The sequence below is a fragment of the Triturus cristatus genome, chromosome 12 (genome assembly GCF_964204655.1).
Source record: "Triturus cristatus chromosome 12, aTriCri1.1, whole genome shotgun sequence".
Classification (NCBI taxonomy): Eukaryota; Metazoa; Chordata; class Amphibia; order Caudata; family Salamandridae; genus Triturus; species Triturus cristatus.
In genome coordinates, this window is record NC_140595.1 from 234,222,166 (window position 1) to 234,244,361 (window position 22,196).

The window sequence follows — 22,196 nt, forward strand, 5'->3', positions numbered from 1 at the left end:
TCCCTTCCTTCCTTCCCTTCCTTCCCTTCCTTCCTTCCTTTCCTTCCCTTCCTTCCCTTCCTTCCCTTCCTTCCTTCCCTCCCTCCCTCCCTCCCTCCCTCCCTTCCTTCTTCCCTTCCCTTCCCTTCCCTTTCCTTTCCTTTGCTTTCCTTTTCTTCCTTTCCTCCCTTCCGTTCCCTTCCCTCCTGGTACAGTTGAAACTGGCCTTCTAGGCCCTAAAGGTCCTCTTTCTAGTGGTGACAAATAGCATGGTAATGATCCAACATCATTGGTCTCTTTCATGTTACAAAGAAAGCTCTCACTCACTTCGCACAACTTTACTGGCTAGCTTCAGAGTTGTCAAGCAATCATTCAGGGCATGTACTAGCTATTGTCCCATATCATTTAGGTGAACAACCAAAGAGTGAATACACGTTGTATGCTTTTTCACTCCCTTGTTATGCAGCGCTTCTTCAAGTAGTCCTTAATGCCAATGGCCAGGCCTGGGAGTGCCCCACTGGTAAAGCCTTTGCAAATTTCCTGACACCCTAATATGATTTGTCTTTTGTGCTGTGGTCAGCGCAGAAGGGGCCTGTGTGCTTCTTAACTTGAAAAATCTCCATGTTAATGCACGATTTGCCCACAGCAGAGCTCAGAAACATAGGGCAATACTTGCCTCTTTAGCACTCAGTATGAGTTGCCTTGTAAATAGACTGGATTTTCCCTACCCCTTAACCCCTTCAGTGCCCGCCCCTTTCCCCGCCCTGTGCCGGCCGTTGCATTGGCAGGCGGGGTTTATGACGAGCTGGTCTCGTTATGGGCACAGCGCAACCGCGGCCCATGACGAGACCAGCTCGTCATAGGCATTGAAGAGGTTAAGTTACCAATACAAGGATTGCTAGTAACTTTGTGGGCGGGTAAAGTTTGATCCATTGGACATTCAAGGTCCACTAACAAATGATAAATTACCGGGGGGATAGGTAATTACGAGTCCGATTCACCAAGTAATTTTGAGCCAGACTTTCACTTGGAGATTCTGACTGTTTTTATCAGCTAAAATATTTGTTGAATGTTAAGAGATCTTTGTGCTTCCAAAGATGATATAATTCCGATGGGACAGGTAACTGTGGTTACCGCCCTCATCAGAATGAAGAGAACACTCATTATATGGGACTTTGTATTTCTGAGTTCTGCTGTCCGAAATACATGAAGTAACTTGTAGATTTTTTAAAGTTGCTATATGCGTAGAAGACACCAAAAAGAAGCGCAGAGACCCCTTCAGTGCTGGTACAGTGCAGAGAACGGTGTTAGAGGTTTCCCTCATGGGTGGACCAGAGTCCTAGCTCAATGGATGGCTGCTTAGGCTGGATTGGAGACAGATGTTTCTAAAATACCTGTCCTCCATGTCATCTCATTACCAGATCCCCAATGATAAGGAAAGGTAGCCAAGAATAAGAATAAGAAGAAACACACGATCCCGGACCTACAAATCGGCCCTGTAGATCTGTCTTAAAAACACAGTTTTCGCGCAGCCATGTCCCTATAATCTTAATGCAGGTAAATGCTTCCCATCTGAGAGGGTGAATGTTGATGTGCTCCCCAGGGGATCCCCAAATCTGACTATGGATATCTCACATGGCCTTTGGGACGAAGGGCTTGAAAACGATCATCCAAAAGCAGACACACCTATAAAAATCACACATACTCTATTTTATCAAGGGCTTGAAACTGATCATTCAGACCAAGACCCGTATTCTGCATGTGTAGGGCTTCTCAGGTGGCTAACCGGTGAGCCACGACCGCATATAAAAATCTCAAGAACCCTAGTTGATGAAGGGCTTGAAAATTATCATGCCCAAACGGACACATCTTATGCAGGTACAGGGTTTCTCAAGGGCTTAATAGGGGTGCCATTGAGTTCTGAAGCACCAGCCGGTGCCGCAACCGCTCACAGTGTTCCTTCTAATGTAGACCCGGAGGGGCAGCAGCCCCCTGTTCACATCCCCAGTGCTATCTACACCTCTACCATTCTGAGCTTTTATGACCAACATTTAAATTCACTGTATCCTATGTCACCGCACGTACGATCCCACCAGCCCCACGTCAAGTGTAAAATCTCTATCACCCGCCTCAACATACCCAACAGCAGTACAGGATGGAACTGATGTCATAATCAGAGCTTTGAAACTGAGTATTGCAGCAAGGCATCCTCAGGAGCAGCCAGCAGATACTCCACTGGGTAAATAGTTTGGGAATCACTTAGTTTGATTTCCCCCCCCCCCAATTTCAGACCTTTAGAATGGTGTTAGTGGGGGTAGCCAGAGAGCGGTGCTCGGTGAGATTCAGGGTAATATACTCACCAGCCCTAAAGTCACAGATAACGCCCGGAAACATGGGGTTTTAGCCCAAAAACCTGTACTAGGGTCACATATGAAAGATATGCAACAGGTTGTCAGTAAACTAAAATCCAGTCTGAACTCTAAGGCCATAATACAGTGGAAGACCAAAACCAAGAACAAACCCTTGAGGGATGTACAGAGGGAAATAATCCAGAGGGCACAAGGGTGTAGAAGAGAGTGAAGCTTGTGAATCAGCCATTGCAGATGTAGAGGTTATTTAATCTTGACTAGGTCTTCGGCACTCCATTAAGAGTGGAGGGTTCCTGCTTTATTAAAAACTCAGTCCAAAGTTCCAAATATAAAAAGAAGGTACAAGACATCTTTAGTAAACCGTGACTGTTCTTATGAGCGAACACGGTCAAAAAGAAGCTAGAACCCCGCAGACATGACCTAAAAGTTCAGAAAACCATGACAGTGCAATCTTAAAATTGCATGGATTAGATCCCCAAACACAAATTTAGGAGAGGTCCGCAGGCGTTTCAAGTGTTCATGTGGCAAACTTGAGAGACCTGGATACACCGAACACAAAGACGGTCTCACAGTAAAGGCTGTAGCTGGATAATCAGGGAGAGCATCTTCAGCTAATAATCCTGAGACCATTCAAACTGGCTCTGGTGGCTGCATAAAACAGGTGTGCCGGTAAGAAACAAAAGTGGGCTAATAGTGCCAGGCAGCATAAGCTTTTAGTCAGTAAATTAAAGAAAGCCAGAATTTGTGCTGCAAGGAGGTTTAAAAATACACTGCCTCAGAATTAGTCAGCCCCCTCCCCAAAATGATTTGTCAAAAGAGTTCAACATCCAACACAAATCTCCAATCAGAGGATTCAGAGATGGTGTTTTAATAGACAGTCAGAAGTTACCGGCGAAATGTAGATAAATGTAATGCTACAGAGTATCTGAAAGGGACTGTACTTCTAGATTCCTTACCTTTAGAATTACCCGCAGGCATCAGACTGGATCCCGAGAATTTTTTTGTAGCAGTACTGCTGCGCGTCGGTAGGTGGGTGTTGGTCGACTCCTCGGCCATCGTTGGCGTCGTGGTCGCCGGGATGACGTTGTGGTGTATACTGCACTCTGACATCAGGTCTTTCTTCTTCTGCGCCAAACTAGCGCAGATCCAGCGAGAGCATGCCCTAGTCATTTTTTGACTACACTTTTTCGACTTTTGTCAACATCTTTTTTGAGTCTTCGACTCCTGGTGCACGAGGTATGTCGAATCGTTGGACCGGCTTCAAGCCTTGTGACTCCTGTCATGAGCTGATGTCAGTCACCGAACCGCACTTTGTGTGCCTCTGGTGCCTGGAGCACGACCAGGACCCAAAGTCGTGCTCTCACTGCCGGGCCATGAATCCGAAGACTTTGTGGGAGCTGTCCCGAAAGCTCTTGGAGGCCCGGCAATCTGCTCTGCGTCGTTCGAGGTCCTGGTCGAGAGGAAAGTCTTGGGACCGGTCGTGGAGCCACCACCACTCATCTTCAAAGTCTTTGCACTCATCTGTCAAGAAGAAGGCAAAAATGCATTGTCGCTCTTCGCCTTCTCCCCGTCCGTCGGCCAATGCGACGCGGGACCCGTAGCCTCATCGCTTTCCAGCTCCATCTTCGGAGCCCGCTCCTGGGACGGCTCCGTTCTTCTCTCCCTTTCCCGGAGCCGGAGCGTCCCCTGCCCAGCTTCATGCTTTTTACGAAGCGCTTCACAGCATTTCTGGGCAACCTGACTCTGCAGGCACGCCTTTGGGCCCCGTGAACTCGGCTGGGGGCCCTAGGCCTTTGATGCCGGCATCTCCGGCCACGGTGGGCCCCGAGAATCCAGGCTTGGCTCCGGATCGGAGATGGGTGACCTCACAGCACCTTCCCCAGTGCCGATTCCAGCTACGACGACACCGGTTAATGCCCCCAACCGGCGTTGACCCCGGCCTCACCTCCGACTTGGACCAGGTGCCGGACCGACGTCACTCGATGTCGGTACCGACGCTGAAGGGTACTTTTGTACCACTGTTCATCCCTGGCGTTGCCTATCGCCCTGAGTAGCAGCCAGAGTAGGGTGAGGAGGAGTGTGAGGGTTCTATTGACCCTTTAGCTGACCAGCTTGAAGAGCCGGACTGGCAAGAGGAGTTGGGTGATGCCAGTGGTTTGGATACCTCCCCAGACCTTGGCATGCTCTTCCCCCCTACCGTGGCTATGGAAGGGGGAGCTTCCTACACATTGGTGTTCTGTAGGGTGGCTGAGGCCTTTGGCCTTGAGCTTCCTATGGTGGCAGTCAGGACTAACCTCCTGACAGAGATGCTTCAGCGACCGGGGCCTCTTCGGAGCCCCTGCTGCCTTTTAATTAAGCCCTCACAGACATCCTTCTGGACACTTGATCCAAGCCCAGCACATTGGCTCCTGTGGACAGGATGATTGCCCGACGCCACTGCCCTGCCCCGGGCGACTGACTTTTCCTCTCTCAACACACAACCCCCGAGAGCTTGGTGGTGCAAGACTCGTCCTATAAAGGCGCATTCCCTACTGCTCCCCAGATAGGGAATCCAAGAAGCTGGACCACCTTGGAAAGAAGATGTTTTCTTCTGCCAGCTTAGGGCTTCTGTCGGTGGACACCACATACCTCTTGGGCCGTTATACCCATACTGTGTGGGATACGGTTGCGCAAGTGCTGCCACAGTGCCCGGAGGAGGCCCAGGCCATGCTTTCCCGTGCAGTTGCTGATGGTCGAGACGCAGCTAAGTTCACCATCAGGTGTGGGCTGGATACCACCGACTCCCTGGGCAGAACGGTTTCCACGTCGGTAGCCCTGAGGTGCTATGCCTGGTTGAGGATGTCTGGTTTTTCGGGGGATGTCCAATTCACTCTTTTGCACATGCCCTTTGATGGCCGTGGCTTGTTTGGTGACAAGGCGGACTCAGAGCTCAAGTGCTTCAAGGATTCTAGGGCTACAGCCAGATCCTTGGGCCTCGCAGCAACCTCTCTCCCCACTCAGTCTGGCTTTTGTCCCTTTGTGGCTACAGAAGGGGTGCCCCACTAAGTTCCACCCAATCGAGCCACAGGGCCACGCAAGCTACCCAGTCTATGCTTGGCCGTGGACATGGAACCCAGCGACGCGGGTCTGGGTGCCAGTGGGCGGGCGAGTCTACCTATGCCCCTCCTGCAGCAGCCTCCAAACCTTTCTAGTCCGAACTTTCAGGGCCACCAGAGGCCAGTGGGCAGCAGGATTCGCAATCACCTCCCCCACTGGCACAACATCACATCGGACAGGTGGGTTTTGCAGATAGTCTGAAGGGGCTACTCCCTCCCCTTTGAGACTACCCATCCCTCCATGCCACCAGCTCTCCGTCGCATGTCGGAGGATCACTTGGCCCTTCTCCGTCAGCAAGTTAAGGCTCTCTTGGCCAAGGAAGATATCGCACGGGTCCCTGTGCCAGAAGTAGGTCGTGGTTGCTATTCCCACTACTTTCTGGTCCCCAAGAAGGACAAAGGCCTGCGTCCTATCTTAGACCTTAGGGTCCTCAACCGCTTCCTCTGGAAGGAGAAGTTGAAAATGCTCTTGTTGGCTCAGGTCCTCTCTGCCCTCGATCCTGGAGACTGGATGGTAGCGCTAGACTTGCAGGATGCCTAATACCACATCCCCGTCCTGCCAGCCCACAGGCATTACCTACGGTTCACGGTAGGCCACGAGAATTTTCAGTTTACCGTGCTCCCCTTTGGCCTTACCAGCGCTGTTTTAACAAAAGTGATGGTGGTTGCAGCTCATCTGCGCAGATCAGGGGTTCCAGTCTTTCCCTATCTTGATGACTGGCTGTTGAAGGCGGGCTCGCCCCAAGCTGTCATCTCCCACCTCCAGACTACGGCGGACCTCCTGCATTTGATGGGGTTCACTATCAATGTGCCAAAGTCACACCTGATTCCCTCTCAGAAGCTCCTTTTCATCGAAGCAGTTCTGTATACAGCGCATTTTCTGGCTTATCCTCCCGAGCAGCGAGTCTGGGATATTCGGGCTATGATACCGATGTGTCAGCCTCTATCCCGGATTTTGGCGAAAAGACCCTGAGGGTGCTAGGCCTCATGGCCTCCTGCATCCTGCTGGTGGATCATGCCAGATGGCACAAGCGGGCTCTGCAGTGGGACCTGGAGTTCTAATGGGCACATCATCAGGGGAATCTTTCTAATGTAGTCCAGATCTCGGAGGGGACTGCACGTCAGTTGCAGTGATGGCTCATGAACCACGATTGGGTCAGTGGCAGATCCCTCTCCCTTGCCCAACCAGAGTTCACAGTGGTGACAGATGCGTCACTCCTGGGATGGGGCGGCCACATGGGAGAGGTGGTCTCTGGTCTCCAGCAGAGTCTGGTCTCCGCATCAACCTTCTGGAGCTTTGGGTGGTCCGTCTTGTGCTGAAGATATTCCTTCCTTATGTCAAAGCAAGAATAGTGCAGATGGGCACGGACAACTCAACCGCCATGTGGTACTGCAACAAACAGGGCGGAGTGACACTTTTCATCACAAGTGGAGATGCAACCTCCTGTACGCCTTTCCGCCTGTACCACTTCTACCCAAAGTGCTGAAGAAGATTGAGCACCACTGGGCCCAAGTCATTCTCATGGCTCTGGATTGGGCATGAAGAGTCTGGTACCCCGAGCTCTTGAGCATGGCCATCGATCCTCCGATCAGAATTCCTCTTCGGAAGGATCTTCTGTCGCAGCAGCAGAGGACGGTCCTTCACCCGAACCTGTCCAGCCTCCACCTCCTTGCGTGAAGATTGAGCGGCGACAGTTGACAGCTTTCAACCTTCCTCCCGAAGTCTGCAACATCATCTTGGCAGCCAGGCATCCCTCCACTAAAACGGTATACGCCTGTAATTGCTGCAAGGCTGTGCACACGTCAATATTGATTACAGAGTAAGTACTCTGTGTCATAAATGATCTTCGAAAGAACAGTCAGTGTACAACAATGTAATAAAAATAATGAACAATCAGGAGTATTGTGTTCTTTTTTTTATCCTGAACGGTTGCCCAGCCAACAAGTGTTTTGTCTGGGGAAGTATCCATAGACTTCTTCAGGGCTTGAGGCAATGAAAAAGAAACCTTGGATCTCTCTGCCGTTTGTGCTTCCGTTTTGCAAAATATGATTCATGAAAAGATGCCTGTAAAACCCATCACCCAGGGCTCTAAACCGATACTGCAAACGGCTGTACCTTTACATATAAGGTTAAAAGATACCTCTAATTTTCCTCCCATGAAATTGAACAAGTTGCCAAAAGCCTTTGGTTTCCCAGGTTGTAAAGTTTATTTCCCCCACTTTTTTACCACCTGGATTAATCAGAATTAAGAGGGCCCCATGCCTCCGTCCGACAACAACGGTGTTGAGTATATGATGCCTGAAGAGAAAGAGAGTTTTCTACAGTAGTATGGTGAAAACCATAAAAAGAAGTTTAATTTTCAAATCGAGTTGAAAGCTTACTGTCAGGCAGTTGTAATGATATTTAGAAAAGCTTGCAATCTCTTCAGAGACGTAGAGGTGACAAAACCAGAGACGGTTCCGAAACCCAATACTGCCAAGATAACAAAATCCATAGAGTACTTCGACCCTTTTCAGCACGTCACACTGGTTTCCATGTGCATGTGTTTGTACAAGCATTTGTTTTTACTACCTGAAAGCATAGCTCTAGGGCCACCCCGGCCTCTTTAACGGTAAACAGCCAAGTTATTCTGCACCTTCTATTCAAAGGCTCTTGTACCTTTCTGACAAGGAAAACATCTTCATCCAACATGCCTTACAGGGTGGTGAATACCTTGTGGGCCCTTATTTCCTAGTTGGGTACGCTGTAGTTAATGGTGTGCCAATTGCTTTTAAATACAACAGTTGCTTTTACCACGGTTGTCCCCACTGCTACATACCCCACTAGTTTAATAGGCTGTTGGGTACTAAATTTAAACACTTGCACAGGTGTACTCTGACACAGCATCTGTATAGGGACTTTAAAGCCATAGATGAATACTCTGGGTTAGTTAAATGTCAAGTTTACCCATCCCGGAGGCTTTACTTCCCATTACTACCATACAGATTCGATGGTAGTAATGGTGCATTAACGAGCCCTCAAAGCAAAAATACATAGTTGATTACTATGCTCACGATGGTATATGCTTGAGATCTGAGTTCATCGAAGTTATTCCTGCCAGATGACAGCTAGCCAAGCTGTGCCTCAATTCCATATGGGGAAAATATGCACAGCGTACAAACTTGTCAAACCCAACCATCATCCCAGATCCTGACGAACCTTTAGCATATCTTTTTGTGCCGTGTTACGAGGTGTCCAGCTGCAAGTTTATTGATGAGACTGCAGCGCTCTGTTGGAAATACACAAAAGAGTTCCCCATACCTTGTAACAATATAAACATCTTCATAGTCTGTTTCACAACCGCTCACACTTGTTTAGAGCTTTATAATGTGATGGATAAACTTCAGGAATGGTGTCTGTATCACAATATCGACTTGTTATTTTTTGAAGAAAATTAAGGGATGAAGATTCCCAACTCTGTGATTATCTAGGCAATTTGACCAGCGAGCTAGAAAAGGATGAGTATATAGTTGAGTTCATGTCATCCGGTCCCAAAAACTATTCTTACTGAACTTTTAACAATGCAGTATTTATGCAAGTCAAAGGCACCACCTCAAATGTAAACAAGTGTCAAAATCAAGTTTGACAGTCTAAAGGATCTGGTGAACAAATACTTCTACCTTGAGTGACCGTGAAAATGATAAAACCATCTAGCTTAGTTCGGTCCAATAAACGGTGAGAAATCACACCCAGGCCATTGCATAATACCTTGGGCGTAGTGTTTGATAAAAGGGTCCTTACTGAGGACTACAAAACCCTACCATACAGTTATTGAAGGTGCATTAGTGTCACGCAATGCCAACTATGTATACCAGGTAACAGCACCCGTTCTCCTGCATTTGAGCAGGCCTCTCAAATTGTGGTAAAAGCAATTTTATGAAGAAACTATTAGAAAATGCTCCCAGTGTTTTATTCCAAGCCCATAACAATATTGTTTGGCTGTATTCATGCTGTTAAGATCTTTATACAGAATTATCCCTAAGATTCCCACACATCAAATTTATAGAAGGCATGATGAATAATATCAACGACAATGCATTGTTACCTATAGGGCTTGTAAACACGGTGATTGTAGACAACCTTATGAGCGAAGGTGGAGATCACCCTGAGAAAGAAAAAGCTTTTAGTCAATATTCACAACATCGCAATGTAAGCATACGTTACATCGCGCAGAACTTGTTTTACAAGGGTAAGACCAGTTGTTCTCTAGCTCTCAACGCCTCATACCTGGTTTAATTTAAAACCCCCCCAGAAAAACAACATATATCCATTATAGCTAAACTGATGTACTCTGGAAACATACAATTTTCCTGGGAAGCCTTTAACAATGCTGCAGATAAACCCTGCAGTTACTTACTGGTAGACTTAAAACCCAATACTCCAGAAGATTACACACTTCGTGCTGGTATTTTCCCACCCGATCTCCCCACCAGTTATTCACTTAAAACCAAGCCTATAAAAAGAATAGTTAATAAAGTCTTCTATAAAATTTACACTTTAGACCATGTTGGTGCATCTAAGCCATAATTTAGTCCTCCTAAAAATGCCAGTCAAAGCTAGCCCCAAGCAAAGGAAGGTCATCCTATGTGTGGTTTCAGACAATTTAGTGGCTGCCATTTCAGAAATCGCCCTAAAAACCCTAGAAGGTAATGGCTCTATATCAGAGAACCGGTTCCATATTTTGAAGAAGAAGCACCACCCTTTCGGGAAGCTCAGTAATAAAAGGGCTTCTCTCAGTTCTAAGAAGAAACTTGTAAAGCAGTCGGGAGTCTTTATAGGCTCTTTGTTGGGCATAGCTGTACTGCTAATTACCACTCTCCTAACCAGGAACGGATGGATTATGCCGAAAAGATGTTCTTGGTACCACAGCAGCAGCTAGAACAGGTGGGGACGTCTACATGCTACGCCTGGGATACCTGGAGAATTCAGACACAGCACCTGGATGCCGAGATTAAAGACATTTTGAATCGTTCTGATTTGAAACCTTACAACAAATAAGGTCTTTACTCCAGCACTCTTCAAAACTTTATAAAATATAGACAGGAGAATGCTGAAAAAAACAGGTTGACTCTATATGCCCATGACTCTGAACAACCTCCACCACCCCCTTCTATACCTCAAGAACCACCACCATCCCCCGACATCATTGTTGAAGAACGTTTAAAAAATATGTCAAAGGTAAAGAGGGGCCATGCAAATGTTGCTAAGTAAAATGTCAGCTTCTAAAGACCTGTCCTCATGGAATTAGAGAGGCAAATTCCTCTACAAAGGTCAACCATGGTTGGTTCCGATATGTATGACCTAGTAAAAAGGTCTTACGCAACCCAAAACACTACTTCTCCAGAAGGCACCTAGAGGTGGGGAACACTTTCTGCGAACCTCTGTGGAACTTGACATTCCTTCGATGATCATCGTTAATGCTGAATACAGGTGGCTGCTTGAAAGTTTGAAAGATCTGACTTACAGCATCCTAAGTACTCCAACACCTGTTGTTTACAGCCCCCTCCCTAAGATGCCAGCACCCCTTTCTTTCCCCGGCTATCTCTCTCTTGGAGCACCGAAACGCTGCCTCTGGGACCTAAAAAAGACATTGTCTAAAATGAACACGTAGTTAAATGTTTGATGTTTCCTCTGACTTTTGAACCAATGTAAATGTGTGCCTGTGTATAGTTTTGCCATAGATAACTCTTTCCTTTTTCTTTTATTTCTTTAGTAAGTTTATCAGTGTGATGATTGTACTACAAATACACTGTTTTGTAAATAAACCTATTAACGTTTCAAAATGTTTGTCATCTTTTAAAAACATTTTAAATGTGTGTCCTTGCGTCAGAATAAAGATGCTGAGTCTGCATTCAAGTTTTTATTCTTTTATTTTAGACAGTTACCATCAATGTTCCCTTTAATTTGTTTTCCCTTTGTGCGACAGCATAAGGTCCCTGTGCTCTGAAGCAAAGGGTAAGTGCGACCAGAAACTGACCATTCACGCAAATGCAGTTTCACAACTATCAAAATCAATGGCATTTGCTGTGGCATTGCCTGAATAATTAAAGTACATAAAACAGAAAGTCATGTTACAAATGATGACAGGCTTTTAAAGAAATATAAAGTTCTGTTTAGGTATTACTTCTAGGCCTCTGTGTACTGCTAAAACATAATCAAATGGCTAGTATTTTTTCTCTTGGAAAGGTGGCAACCCAACCTTTTAATAGGAAAGTGTAAAAAAAGAAAAACAAGCATTGGCAAAGCCTAAAGGTCTCGCCTATGCAAAATCTATTGGCTTTGGCATTGTGTTTTAGCCCTGTTGTACATCAGTGTGGCTGCTGTTCAGCATGGCTAAAACGTAGTGGCGTGGAGTAGGGGGGTAGAGTGTCGTAGAGTTAAGTGGAGGAGAGTAGGGTTCAATGGTTCAGTGGCAGAGAGTGTTGTTGCATTGGGTGGAATATGGTGACGTGGGTTGGAGTGGATTGAGGTAGTGGGGTGAATTGGAGTGAAGTAGAGTGGAGTGATTACATTGGATTGGGCTGGGTGGATTGGACTGAAGTGATATGATTAGAGTGGGGTGGATTGGATTGGGGTGGGGTGGATTGGATTGTTTTGGGAGTGGTGTGAATTGGAGTGGGGTGGATTTGACTGGAGCAGGGTGGGTTTAAATGAACTGGAGTGGATGATTGGTTTCATTGGACTGGGGTGGAGTGGATTGAACTGGAGTGAGTTGGACTGGAGTAGTGGGGTGGGCTGGTTGGAGTGGGTGGGGTGGATTGAACTGGGGTGAGGTTGGGTGGGTTGTACTGGGGTGGATTGGACTAGAGTGGGATAAATTGGACTAGAGTGGAGTGGGTGAATTGGATTGGACTAGAGTGCAGTGGATTGGTTAGAGTGCAGTGGATTGGTTTGAGTGTGGTGGATAGGTTTGAGTGCTGTGGATTGGTATGAGTGCTGTGGATTGGTTTGAGTGCTGTGGATTGGTTTGAGTGCAGCAGATTGGTTCGAGTCCGGTGGATTGGTTTGACTGTGGTGCGTTGGTTTGGGATGGACTGGAGTAGATTGGATTGGTGTGGGGTGGATTGGATTGGTGTAAAGTCGATAGAATTGGTGTTGGTCGGGTTGATTGGACTGAGGTGGATGATGAATTGGATTGGGGTGCAATTGTTTTTTTGGAGTGGGGTGGATTGGTCTTGACTAGGAAGTAGGGTGGAGTGGATTGGATTGGAGTGGAGTGGTGAGGATTGGAATGGAGCAGATCGGAGTGGGGTGTATCTGGTCTTGGAGTGGGGCAGATTGTTTTAGATTGGAGCTGGGTAGATTTTTGGATTGGATTGGGGCAGGTTGTTTTGGATTGGAGTGGGCAGATTGTAGTAGGGTTGGTTGGGAGGATTGTAGTGTAGTGGACGTGGCTGGAGTGGGGCTGATTGTTTTGGATTGAAGTGGGGCAGATAGTTTTGGGGTGGGGCAGGTAGTTTTGGATTGGGGTGGAGCAGGTAGTTTTGGATTGGAGTGGGGAAGTTTGTTTTGGATTGGGCAGATTGTTTTGGATTGGGGTTGAGGTGGATTGGACTGAGGTGGATGGTGGTTTGGACTGGGGTGGAATGGATTTTCGGATTGGATTGGAGTGGACTGGATTTAAGTTGGGTGGATTGGACTGGAGTGGGATGGACTGGAGTGGGGAAGATTATTTTGGGTTGGAGTGGGGTAGATTTGTCTGGATTGGAGTGGGGCAGATTATTTTGGATTGGAATGGGGCAGAGTGGGGTGGGTTGGGAGGACTGGAGTGGGCTGGATTGAATTGGTTTGGATTGGAGTGGGATGGGGTGGATTGAGACGTACTGCACAATTATGTGTTAAAGCATTATTTTGAAAATGATAACACATAAGAAAGAAATAATGTTGCTTTGAAATATTTAGAACAAGATAATAGTCATCTTTTGAGAATAGCGCCCTCGTGCAAAAACAATAAAACATGAATGAAAAGTGCACTATCATGTCTCAACCTGTGGGGAAGATGTCCTCCAGAGCAGGCAGTAGGGGTTCTCGTAGAGGGTTGTCCCCAGAAGACAAGCGGTGGACAGGCAAAGGGCCAGGGGTCTTGAATTGGAGCTAGCAAAACGAGAATTGTAGATGATGCAAAAGAAATGGTAATTAGAGGTACAGGAAATGATTCTGGCTTATGAGGCGAGAATGCGAGAGCTTGATGAGGAGATCAAGAGGGTTGAGCTGGAGCAGAAAGCCATAAGGGGGTAGTCCAGCTCAGATGGTGGCAGCACAAATGTGATGTCTAGTGCTGAGAAAGAAGTACGTACACCCAGAGATGTGGCACCTGACTTGAAGGAGGGGGTTGACACAAACCAGGGGGCTAAATGATATGAGGTAATTCCAGTGGTGTGCAGTATCCCTGATGTGGATTGTGGAACCAGCACAGGGTTTATCGTCCTAATAGTAGGAGGGACACTCTACTGACTCTAGATGGGAGGTGCAGGTAGAGGGGTTCCCACAATAGTAGAAGTCCTGGTATGTGTGTGTGGAGACCGACCAGAAGAGTGTGGGTTGGATGATGGAAACAGTCAGACACTGTCTTGCCAGTCTCAGGAGGGTGATGTGAGGTACGTTTGTGAGGCACTGGATGGTGAGGTGAAGGGTAGCTTGGTTAACACTTGTGATGGGCTGTGTGACTTAATTGTTGGAGAGCATATTTTAAGTCCCTGTTTTCCAGAGCTATGCCAACACCCAGTGGAGTTTGAGTTCTCTGTTCCCAGGGAGCTTGCACTGGAGGCAGACCATTTGGTGGGTACTAGAGGGTCTGATGAGGCTTTAGGGAGTGATCCTGAAGGAGGTGGCTCTGGTTTTCCCCAACCAGGTGAGGTAGGGGAGATTTGGAGTAACCCAGATAGGTCCCAGTGTAGTGGGATGGGCGGGCCCCATGTCCTGTCTCTGAGTAGATGGAGTGGGGTTGTCTAAGTCCCAAGGTGTCTGAGACCCAGCCCCAGGGCCTGGATGGTTCCATGAGTGAACACCAGGAGGGAAGCCTTGTCTGTACCTGGAGGCCATTTCCTGATGGGGATCCCAAGGTGTCAGGTGAGTTGGAGGAGATTGCTGTAACAAGCGTTCCACCAGTTCTGGTGCCTGGCAGCACTGCTCCTGTTGGGAGGGTGCATGATTCCAGAGAAAAGGGTGAGAGGGGGAAACAGTCCCCAGTGGAAGGACCAGGGGATCAGGGATTGCCAGCTCTGAGATCAGAGCACCCCAGGACTGACCCTGGTGAGGCCACTTCTGGCCTGGGGAGTCTTCATGCTCTGTAAGGTGGACAGGAGGCTGGAGACTTGCACCAGGCAGACTTTTGCACAACTCATGAGGAGTGTGTTTCCCTTGGGGGGGGGGGGGGTGTCCTAGGTTGCCAGGCACAGATCCAGCCTAAGGGTACAGACCCTGGATTGGAGGACCAGGTTCAGGGTGTCTGTCCTGACCTGGAGGAAGGGGGGACTAGTAGCAGTGCCCCTACTGGTTTGTTTTCTGGGGGTATCGCTCCAGGTGGAAGGGTGCAGAGCCTCTGGGAGGAGGACAGGGTGTGGGAGAGCCCACCTCAGTCTCTGGTCCAGCTGCAGGGTACAGACCCTGAGCTGGTGGTTCGGTGTCAGGATGCCATCCCTGACCTGACAGGAGGGAGAGTGGACAAAGGGTGCCATCCTCCTGGGGCTTCCGTCCCCACTCTCAGACGCCACAGAGGTTAGAGAGCCTTGAAAGGTATGAAGCATGGCTTTCGTCACTGACAGCTGTCAGTGGCCTCTTTGGCTTGCTGTCATGGTGGACAGAGTTGTCCTTAGGAGAGGGACAGGAGTCTCACCCGGAGGGTGGAGTGGGCCACACTCACACTACTGTGTTGTCAGTGTGGATACTGTCTGCCTGCTGGGACACATCTGTGAGCAAGGTAAGCTTAGGCGCTGCACAGATGGGGTCCGCAGGCAAGGAGAAGAGTTCCCTATGGTTTAGCTTAGAGGACCCTGAGAGTATGGCTAAAAGGATCCACCTGGGTTCTGGAAGGCGTGGAACTTGAGCGTGCCCTTGCTGTTGTGGGCCTGGGTCTATGTTCTATCTCCCCAATCAGGGAAGTCCCTAAAGGTGTTTGATTAGTCTTCCCTGTCTTTAGGCTGGTAGGGGATTGTGTTGGACCTGGCCCTTTTGACAGGTTTATCCCCAAACATTTTGCTTTTTGCCTCCTATGTTTCTGACCCTACTTTTGTTGGCTATAGGATTCTGGGCACTTTACCACTGCTGACCAGTGCTAAAGTGAATATGCTCTCTGTATAAATTGTAACAATGATTGGTTATCCATGATTGGCTTATTTGATTTACTGGTAAGTCCTTAGTAAAGTGCATAGTGTGTGCCAGGGCCTGTAAATCAAAGGCTACTAGTGGACTTGCAACACTGGTTGTGCCACCCACATGAGTAGCCCTGTAAATGTATCTCAGACCTACCACTGTAGTGTCTGTGCGCGCAGTTGTGTACTGCCATGTTGTCCTGGCAAGTACACCCACTTGCCAGGCCCAAACCTTCCCTTTCCTTACATGTAAGCTACCCCTAAGGTAGGCCCAAGGTATCCCCGTGTGCAGGGTGCAGTGTATGTGAAAGGTAGGACATGTACTAGTGTGTCTGACACGTCCTAATAGTGAAATACTGTGTAATTTGTTTTTTACTGTTGAAAGGCTAACTGTCCCATAGGCTTATTATTGGAGTTGTACTGTAACATTTTTAAATGTCTAACTTGCAATAGGGACAGGATAGGAAAATTAATTTTAGACTCTCTGAATTCTGATTTATGAACGCCCTTTTTGGTGAAGGTAGTTTTTAAATCCTGTGTTTGAAAATGCCACTTTTAGAAAGTGGGAATTTTCTTACTTCGCCATTCTGTGTGCCTCTGGCTGTTTGTGTATTCAGCGTCTGCTGTGTGAGTAACATGAGCTGAGATATGCATTCACTCTAGACAGTCACTGGGGAGGTTAAGGTGTGACCTGCCTTGCCTGGGTGACTTATCGCAGGCCTGAATAGCCCTTGTCTGCATTTAGAGTAGTGGGAGGAGTTGTGATTACACCTGAATAGACTGTGTCTCCTTTTGCACAATGCTGTCTCCGCCCCCTGTGGCCATGCTGCACCAGTGAGGGCAGAACTGGTTTGGACTGGGTTCAGAGACCCTTGCTACAAAGAGATCAAAGACATTTTGGGGTATAAGTTTGTGACCTAAAACCACAGTAATTTGGATTGCTTCAGGGAACAAGAGGACCCTGCCAAGAAGGTGAGCGAAGGACTGTGTGAGGAGCGCTACCTTTTCTGAGTGAGGGTATGGTTGGCCTGCAGTTGCTGCTTCTGATGGAGGAAATGGGCTGACTCTTTCTGCCCTGCTGTGGTATCCTGTTTGTGAAGAATCTCCAAAGGCTTGTGTGTGCTTGCTTCCTGTTGGAAGTCTTAGGGTCACAAAAGACTTTATCCAAAAAGAAAACTGCAGGGGAAGGACTGGAGTATGCTTCCCCCCTTTTAGGGTACAAAGTGCAAGTAGTGCTTTATGTTTTGCAAGCACGTGGTGAGCAATAACTATAGAAATATAGAAAATACAACGTTAAATGTTGTTGCTGAACACGTTTTTGCCAGTCACGCGCCTTTTTTTTGTAGGGTACTAGAAGTTAAAGATAACAAAATAGTACCTGAATCACGCCGGTAGCTGCGGACGGGCACTGATTAAGTTGAATCAGATAGTGTTTGGTCCCTGCTCTATGGACAGGAATGGAAATGATGTGCCAACCATGGCCAATTATGGCCTTCTCGGAAGACTTTGGGGAACGTGGGAAGGGTGGAATTTTGTGGATCTACGCAAATTCCAGAACTATCCACATGTCCATTTTACGTTTTGGAACGTTTCCTGTCGCTGGTACTTGGGCCTTCCACACAAGTGAGGTCCCATTTTTCTTGGAAGACTTTGGGGAACACGGGGTGGGTGGAATTTTGTGGATCCACGCAGATTCCAGAACTTTCCACCACAGAAATGTGAGGAAAATGTGTTTTTTTGGACAATTTTTTTAGGTTTGCAAAGAATTCTAGGTAACAGAACCTGGTGATAGCCAGCCAAGTCACCCCATCCTGGATTTCCCTGGGTGTCTAGTTTTCAAAAGTGTATAGGTTTGATAGGTTTCCCTAGGTTCCGGCAGAGCTAGGGTTCAAAATATACAGCTAGGCACTTTGCAAAAAAGTGTCAGTTTTCATTGTGAAAATGTGGTGTGTCCACGTTGCAATTTGGTCCGTTTCCTGTCGCAGGTACTTGGGCCTCCCACACAAGTGAGGTTCAATTTTTCTCGAAAGACTTTGGGGAACGCGGGGTGGGTGCAATTTTGTGGATCCACGCAGATTCCAAAACTTTTCACCACAGAAATGTGAGGAAAATGTGGCTTTTTTGACAATGTTGTAGGTTTGCAAGGGATTCTGGTTAACAGAACCTGGTGAGAGCCAGCCAAGTCACCCCATCCTGGATTCCCCTTGGTGCCTAGTTTTCAAAAATGTATAGGTCTGATAAATTTCCCAAGCTGCTGGCAGAGCTAGGGCTCGAAATCTACAGCTATGCACTTTGCAAAAAAAGGGTCTGTTTTCACTGTGAAAATGTGGTGTATCCACATAGCATTTTGGGCTGTTTCCTGTCGCAGGCGCTAGGCCTACCTACACAAGTGGGGTACCATTCTTCTCGGAAGACTTTGGGGAACGTGGGAAGTGTGGAATTTTGTGGATCTATGCAAATTCCAGAACTAACCACCACAGGAATGTGAAGAAAATTTGTTTTTTGGGACTAATTTTTAGGTTTGCAAGGAATTCTGGGTTACAAAACCTTGTGAAAGCCAGTCAAGTCACCCCATCCTGGATTTCCCTGGGGGTCTAGTTTTCAAAAATGTATAGGTTTGCTAGGTTTGCCTAAGTGCCAGCAGAGCTAGGGTTCAAAATCTACAGCTAGGCACTTTGCAAAAAAGGGTCGGTTTTCACTGTGAAAATGTTGTGTGTCCATGTTGCGTTTTTGTCCGTTTCCTGTTGCTGGTACTTGGGCCTCCCACACAAGTGAGGTCCCATTTTTCTCAGAAGACTTTGGGGAACGCGGGGTTGGTGGAATTTTGTGGATCCATGCAAATTCCAGAACTTTCCACCACAGAAATGTGAGGAAAATGTGTTTTTTGGGACAATTTCTTAGGTTTGCAAGGGATTCTGGGTAACAGAACCTGGTGAGAGCCGGCCAAGTCACCCCATCCTCGATTGCCTGGGTGTCTAGTTCTCAAAAATGTATAGGTTTGATAGGTTTCCCAAATTGCCGGCAGACCTAGTGTTCAAAATCTACAGCTAGGCACTTTGCAAAAAAAGGGTCAGTTTTCAATGTGAAAATGTGATGTGTCCACGTTGCAATTTGGGCCGTTTCCTGTCGCGGTACTTGGGCCTCCCACACAAGTGAGGTACAATTTTTCTCGAAAGACTTTGGGGAACGCGGGGTGGGTGCAATTTTGTGGATCCACGCAGATTCCAGAACTTTTCACCACAGAAATGTGAGGAAAATGTGGCTTTTTTGACAATTTTATAGGTTGGCAAGGGATTCTGGGTAACACAACCTGGTGAGAGCCAGCCAAGTCACCCCATCCTGCATTCCCCTTGGTTCCTAGTTTTCAAAAATGTATAGGTTTGATAGATTTCCCTAGGTGCCTGCAGGGCTAGGGTTCAAAATCTACAGGTATGCACTTTGCAAAAAAAGGGTCTGTTTTCACTGTGAAAATGTGGTGTGTCCACGTTGCGTTTTTGGGCTGTTTCCTGTCGTAGGCACTAGGCCTACCTACACAAGTGAGGTACCATTCTTCTCGTTAGACTTTGGGGAACGTGGGAAGGGTGGAATGTTGTGGATCTACGCAAATTCCAGAACTATCCACCACAGGAATGTGAGGAAAATGTATTTTTTGAACTAATTTTTAGGTTTGCAAGGAATTCCGGGTTACAGAACCTTGTGAAAGCAAGTCAAGTCACCACATCCTGGATTCCCCTGGGGGTCTAGTTTTCAAAAATGTATAGGTTTGCTAGGTTTCCCTAAGTGCCAGCAGAGCTAGGGTTCAAAATCTACAGCTAGGCACGTCGCAAAAAAAGGGTCGGTTTTCACTGTGAAAATGTGGTGTATCCACGTAGGATTTTGGGCTGTTTCCTGTCGCAGGCGCTAGGCCTACCTACACAAGTGGGGTACCAATCTTCTCGGAAGACTTTGGGGGACGCGGGGTTGGTGGAATTTTGGGGATCCATGCAAATTCCATAACTTTCCACCACAGAAATGTGAGGAAAATGTGGTTTCTTGGACAATTTTTTAGGTTTGCAAGGTATTCTGGGTGTACAGAACCTGGTGAGAGCCATCCAAGTCACCCCATCCTGGATTCCCTGGGTGTCTAGTTTTCAAAAATGTATAGGCTTGATAGGTTTCCCAAATTGCCAGCAGACCTAGGGTTCAAAATCTACAGCTAGGCACTTTGCAAAAAAGGGTCAGTTTTCACTGTATAAATGTGGTGTGTCCACGTTGCAATTTGGGCCGTTTCCTGTCGCGGGTACTTGGGCCTCCCACACAAGTGAGGTCCCATTTTTCTCAGAAGACTTTAGGGAACGCGCGGTGGGTGAAAGTTTGTGGACCCACGCAGATTCCAGAACTTTCCACCAGAGAAATTTGAGGAAAATGTGTTTTTTTGGACAATTTTTTAGGTGTGCAAGGAATTCTGAGTAACAGAACCTGCTGAGAGCCAGCCACGTCACCCCATCCTAGATTCCCCTGGGTGTCTAGTTTTCAAAAATGTATAGGTTTGATGGGTTTCCCAGGTGCCGGCAGAGCTAGGGTTCAAAATATACAGCTAGGCACTTTGCAAAAAAAGTATCAGTTTTCACTGTGAAAATGTGGTGTGTCCACGTTGCGTTTTGGGCCATATCCTGTCGTGGGTACTTGGGTGTCCCACACAAGTGAGGTACAGTTTTTTCGGAAGACTCTGGGGAACGCGGGGTGGGTGCAATTTTGTGGATCCACACAGATTCCAGAACTTATCACCACAGAAATGTGAGGAAAATGTGGCTTTTTTTGACAATTTTGTAGGTTTGCAAGGGATTCTGGGTAACAGAACCTGGTGAGAGCCAACCAAGTCACCCCATCCTGGATTCCTCTTGGTGCCTAGTTTTCAAAAATGTATAGGTTTGATATATTTCCCTAGGTGCTGGCAGAGCTAGGGTTCAAAATCTACAGCTATGCACTTTGCAAAAAAAGGGTCTGTTTTCACTGTGAAAATGTGGTGTGTCCACGTTGCGTTTTGGGCTGTTTCCTCTCGTAGGCACTAGGTCTATCTACACAAGTGAGGTACCATTCTTCTCGGAAGACTTTGGGGAACGTTGGAAGGGTGGAATTTTGTGGATCTTCGCAAATTCCAGGACTTTTCACCACAGAAAAGTGAGGAAAATGTGGCTTTTTTTACAATTTTGTAGGTTTGCAAAGAATTCCGGGTTACAGAACCTTGTGAAAGCAAGTCAAGTCACCCCATCCTGGATTCACCTGGGGGTCTAGTTTTCAAAAATGTATAGATTTGCTAGGTTTCCCTAAGTGCCAGCAGAGCTAGGGTTCAAAATCTACAGCTAGGCACGTTGCAAAAAAAGGGTCAGTTTTCACTGTGAAAATGTGTCCATGTTGCGTTTTTGGCCGTTTCCTGTCGCTGGTACTTGGGCCTTCCACACAAGTGAGGTACCATTTTTCTCGGAAGACTTTGGGGAACGCGCAGTGGGTGAAAGTTTGTGGATCCACGCAGATTCCAGAACTTTCCACCAGAGAAATGTGAGGAAAATGTGTTTTTTTGGACAATTTTTAGGTGTGCAAGGAATTCTGGGTAACAGAACCTGGTGAGAGCCAGCCAAGTCACCCCATCCTGGATTCTTCTGGGTGTCTAGTTTTCAAAAATGTATAGATTTGATAGGTTTCCCAGATGCCGGCAGAGCTAGGGTTCAAAATATACAGCTGGGCACCTTGCAAAAAAAGGGTCCGTTTTCACTGTGAAAATGTGGTGTGTCCACGTTGCGTTTTGGGCCATTTCCTGTCGCGGGTACTTGGACCTCCCACACAAGTGAAGTCCCATTTTTCTCGGAAGACTTTGGGGAATGCGGGGTGGGTGTAATTTTGTGGATCCATGCAGATTCCAGAACTTTTCACCACAGAAAAGTGAGGAAAATGTGGTTTTTTTTGACAATTCTGTAAGGTTTGAAAGGGATTCTGGGTAACAGAACCTGGTGAGAGCCAGCCAAGTCACCCCATCCTGGATTCCCCTTGGTGCCTAGTTTTCAAAAATGTATAGGTTTGATAGATTTCCCTAGGTGCTGGCAGACCTAGGGTTCAAAATCTACAGCTATGCACTTTGCAAAAAAAGGGCCTGTTTTCACTGTGAAAATGTGATGTGTCCACGTTGCGTTTTGGGCTGTTACCTGTCGCAGGCACCAGGCCTACCTACACAAGTGAGGTACCATTCTTCTCGGAAGACTTTGGGGAACGTGGGAAGGGTGGAATTTTATGGATCTACGCAAATACCAGAACTATCCACCACAGGAATGTGAGGAAAATGTGATTTTTTGGTCTTATTTTTAGGTTTGCAAGGAATTCTGGGTTACAGAACCTTGTCAAAGCAAGTCAAGTCACCCCATCCTGGATT